Here is a 5049-nt window from a genome sequence, read left to right on the forward strand (position 1 = left end):
TCCAGGCCCCTGGCCAGCCCACCCAGACCCACCTGGCCAAGAAGCTCAGTAAGCAAAGGGAGAGGGGTGGCAGCTGCGAGCCTCCAGCTGCTGAGCCACTGCCACGCACCTGGGCAGCCCGGCTGAGGCCCCGCCCCGGTGGCCCGGCAGTGCTGTCACTCCTGCAGGGACGACCTGCTTACATAAGCCTCCTGCCCTGCCCCCGCAGTCAGCTGGCCCAGGGCCTGCCTGCCCCTGGCTGCCAGGCCAGGCCTGGGGCTGTGTGCAGTGCTGGGGCTTGGTCAGCTGCACCTCCAGACCCGGTGACTCTCTGGCCTGCAGTTCCTCCATGGTGGTCTGGACAGCCAGACCTGGGACAGGAGGGACAGCTGAGCAGAGGCGGCTGTGAAGGGCCAGGCAAGGACAGAGGCCCAACCGGTGCACCTTGCTGCCTGCTGAGCTCAACACTCTCCCAAAATATTGGGCTCTGGAGGAGAGGAGGCCCGCATGCTGGTCTCAGTGCCGGGGGTTCGGGGAACCTGCCCGGGACAGCCCGTGGGGCATGGCGGGGACAGTCCTAAGCCTGTGCGGGACTCTGCTGAGAACTCAGTGGCAGGGAGGAGCAGGGGTGGTGCCCAGGGCCTCGGCCGGTGCTCGGTCCTGCAGAGCCAGAGCGGGTCTAGGGTTCTTCCTGGCAACACAGGACCCTGGCTTGGTCCCTACGGGCCACGGTGCCTCCCTAGGACCCCCACTGCCCCTTTCAAAGACAAGCTAAGTGACTCGGCACCCCTGTACCTTTTTTTCTTTTTGGGGAGAGATCTTCGCTATAGGGCGTGTGCTCTCGCCAGACAGAGAGAGATAGAGACAGAAAGCGAGAAATCACCCCCCGGGGGGCGGGGGGGATGGTCACGCCGCAATCCCTTCTCCATTTTCCTCTCGGGGTCTTGGGCAGGCACGCACACACACGTGCCCGGCGTGAGGCTTAAGCCCGGGACGCTAACCGCGGTTGACTACGTGGGAGTCCAGCAACATAGCCATTACGCTAACTGCTGGTTCCCCCCTGCACCTTTTAAGGAAGGCAAGAGCCCAGGCTTGAGGCACGTCAGGCGAGGAGCATTGGGCATGGCGTGTCAGGTGTGGCACGACAGGTGTGGTGCGTCAGGCGAGGAGTGTCAGGTGTGGCGCGTCAGGTGAGGCGCGCAGGCGAGGAGCGTGTCAGGTACGGCGCGTCAGGTGCGGCGCTGCGCGTTCTCTGGGCCCCGCCCTCGTCCTGGCACCTGCGGGGGCTGCAGGGCCGGGAACTGGCCCCCAGGGAGGTTGGACCAGCAGCATAGCAAGGTCCCCTAGGACACCTTGGCACTGCCTGCTCTGGCTCAGATCTGCCACCAGGCGGGTGCCCTCCTCCGGCTATGGACTCTCCACCAGCCCCTGAAGTGTGCCCAGGCTCCCCTCCAGGACACGCTGGGAGCGGCCTGGCTGAGGTGGTCCTGAGGACAGGGCGGCACTGTGCGGTGGTGGGCAAGGTGGGGCGCGCAGGGCAGCCCGACAGCTGCGGTGGTCTCGGAGCTTCCCAGCCCTTCGGCTGCCAGTCAGGCATTCCCTCCAGGGGTGGGCACACTGTGGTCCCCGTCCCCAGGCAGCTCCCAGGGAACGATGCTGCCCAGCGTGTTCAACCTGGCGGCTGCCGGAGAAGCCAGCCCTGCTCGGTGCCGACAGCTCTCAGCACAGACAGGACGGCCGCCTGGAGGCACCGAGCAACACAGCCCAGGGTTGCCCCTGCTCAGCCTTTCCACAGCAATTCCCCCTACTCTCAGGGCCAGCCACTCTCGTCATCCACTCCTCGGCCATCCTTCTGACGTGGGTACTGTCATCGCCCCATGTGACAGCCATGGAGGAGGCCAGACAGGTTAACTAACCTGGACTTGGTCACACAGCTAGGAAGTGGCAGACCTGGGATTTGAACCCAGGTAGTTTGGCTCCAGAGTTCAAGCCCCTCCCACTCTGCTCTACTGCTTCTGATTGCTGCCCTGGTGTCCTTCCACTTACTCCCTCTTTTTCCATCGCCTTTGGGACAAGGCCCAGAACCCTTCGTGGAGCCCGTAATGTCCTGCAAGACCTGGCCCCTCCTTTTCTCCAGCCCGGTGTGGTCACCCTCTCCTCTCGCACCGTCACTCCAGCTGTCCCTCCCATGCTCTGCTGCCCCAGGGCCCTCACCTGCACCGCCCCACCTCCTGCCCCGGGTAGCTGGAATGCCATGTCCTCAGAGAGCCGGGCCTGGCTTCCAGGCCGCACGAGCCCTTGGGGCACCTGGTCCTTTCCATTAGTCATGTTTGTCGTGGACTGTCTGGGAGCTATTTCCTCAGCCTTTAAGCTTGTGGGGTCAGCACGGACCCCGTGCCCGGATCCTGGCCGCCATACCTGGCATATAGTGATGCTTAACACGTGCCACCTCCGCTTCCAACAGCCCTGTTCTCACTTAGCAGCTCCTCGCTCTCCACAAACACCACCCGGAAACCACAGCTGAGGCCGGCCCCTCGCCTTGGCTCCCTTTTGCTCCTCTATCTAACCTCCTCTGCCTTGTCTTCCCGCCCTTGAGAACTGATGACAGGCAGTGCTTTGTGGTATCGTTGAACCTGCTCTTTACCCCAGGACTAAGGACTTAGCTTCACACTTGAACCCACGAACCCGGAGCCATGGTCCAAATGGGAGGCGGCGCCCGCCCCCGCCCACCCCAGCTGCTGTGCCCAGGTGCTCCACTCCTGGACGTCCCCACTCCAGATCCCTCGGTGCCCCCTGCGACCCTACCCACTCCTCTGGCAATAGAGAGAAGGAAGAAGGGAAGGTCGCACCAAGCTCTCGTCCCCTATGGGAACGGAGCGGGTGGAGGGCTGGCTGAGCTAAGCTTACAGGAGTCCTGGAAAACACCCAGAGATTGAGCATCCCCAGGTGAACGCCCAGCTAAGAAAAGCCTCCTTCAGAGGCGTTATTTTCTTTCTCTCTTGATCCTGCTCCTCCCCAGTGCAGCAGCATCTTGGTCTGGAAGAGGCAACAGCTCAATTCCCAGTTCTTGCCCTCAACCCTGAGGGGACAGCACAGACTTCACTGTCACATGCTAAGCTGCCCCAGGGGCTGCCTGCAAGACTACACTCTATTTTGCCTAAACCATACCTCAGGTGAGAAAAGGGTAGGCACTTGCTCATGAAAGCAGCAGAAACTACAGACTTGCAGACAACTGCATATAATAGACAGCCTAAGTCCCTGAGGAGTAGCTGGGGTGAAACTCTTCGACAGATTCAACTATTCAGTAGCAGCTGTAGACCTGGCCTCTGTGGTGTGGGGGGTAGCTTACCAGAAGACCAAGCGGGAAGCCTCAGGTGCTGGGCTGAGAACACAGCAGGAGTGTGCACACATGCCCAGGATCCTGGCAGGCTGGAGGACTAGAAAGGGGTTCGAGACGTGACCAAGCCCTGGGGAGGGTGCTTCTTGTTCTGTGTCATGTATGTACACGTGCTCTATCATGAGTAATAATAAAGCAGCTGCATAAGCGGGGAATTGAGAAGGCCACGTGCAGGTCCACACAAGACACGTGCTCAGAAGACCTAATGTTTCATGTCAGGCTGACGCTGAGGTCAGACCAAGCCCAGATCACCAGTGATGGACAGCCCTAGTACACAGCCAGCCAGAGAGGAGTGGGAGAGACAGTCCAGTTTTCAACAACAACAACAAAATCACAAAGCATACAAAGAAGGGAAAACATTCCATTCAAAGAATGAATTGACAGGAACTGTCCTCAAGGAAGCCCAGACATTGAACTTAGCAGACAGAGAATTGGGAATAACTGTCTTAAATTCACTCAGAAACTAAAGGAAAACACAAACAACTATAAGAATTCAGAAAAACAACATATAAACAAAGTGAGAGCAGCAACAAGTGATAGAAATTATAAACAGAAACCAAACGACGATTCTGGAGCTGAAAATATAACAACAAAAGTGATAAGTTTAGAATAGAGGCTCAGTAGCAGATTCAGCAGCAGAGGAAAGAGCCAGTGAATCTGAAGACAGGACGATTAAAATGATTAAATCTAAGGAGCAGAAAGAAAAACAGAGTGAAGACAGTGAGCAGAGCCTAAGAGACTTATGGGACACCAACACACAGACCAATATATACAATATAAGAGTCCAAGAAGAAAAGAAAGAGAGGGTCAGAGAGATTATTTGGACAACTAATGACCTACAACTTCTCAAATGTAATGAAAGACAAGAATCTAAAAACTCAGTAAGCCTACTGAACTCCGAGGAAGATAAACTCAAAAAAGCTAAAGAAAAAGAGAGTCTTGCTCTTTTTAATTTTTTAAGTTGCCAGAGGGCATGTCCACTCAACAGAAAAAGAGAATAGAGAGAAACTCCACTGGGGTGTGGTTATACCAAGTTCTCTTTTGCTCCCACTTCTTCATACTACCAGGATTTGGGGCACACATACACCCATGTCTGGTATGTCTACCCACCAGAGCAGAGATCTGAACCATGTTTGACCACATGGAATCCAGCTCCCTATAAACAACATTTAATTTCTGGGCTGTAGGGCTAGCCCCAAAAAGTCTTCAAAGCAGCATGAAAAGTGACTCATCATGTACAGAGATCCTCAGTAAAATTATTAGCCAGTTTATGAACAGAAAACTTGGAGACCAGTAGGCATTTGAATAATACGTTTAAAATATAGAAAGTACAGAAACAATCAACCAAGAATTCTATGTCCAACAAAACTATCCTTCAAAAATGAAAGAGAAATTAAAATGTTTTCAGTTAATTAAAACAAAAGCTGAGATGGGACCAGCAGTTAGTGTAATGGCTATGTCGCTGGACTCCCACGTAGTCGACTGCGGTTTGAGTCCTGGACCTGATGGCTTAAACTCATGCCGGGCGTGTGTGCGTGTGTGCCCAAGATTCCGAGAGGAGAATGGAAGAGAAGGGATTGCGGCGTAGCCACCCCCCTGGGGGTGATTTCCTACTTTCTGTCTCTCTGTCTCTGTCTGGCGAGCGCACACGCCCTATAGCAAAAACCTCTCAA

The sequence above is a fragment of the Tupaia chinensis genome, unplaced genomic scaffold (genome assembly GCF_000334495.1).
Source record: "Tupaia chinensis unplaced genomic scaffold, TupChi_1.0 Scaffold000494_1, whole genome shotgun sequence".
Taxonomy (NCBI): domain Eukaryota; kingdom Metazoa; phylum Chordata; class Mammalia; order Scandentia; family Tupaiidae; genus Tupaia; species Tupaia belangeri.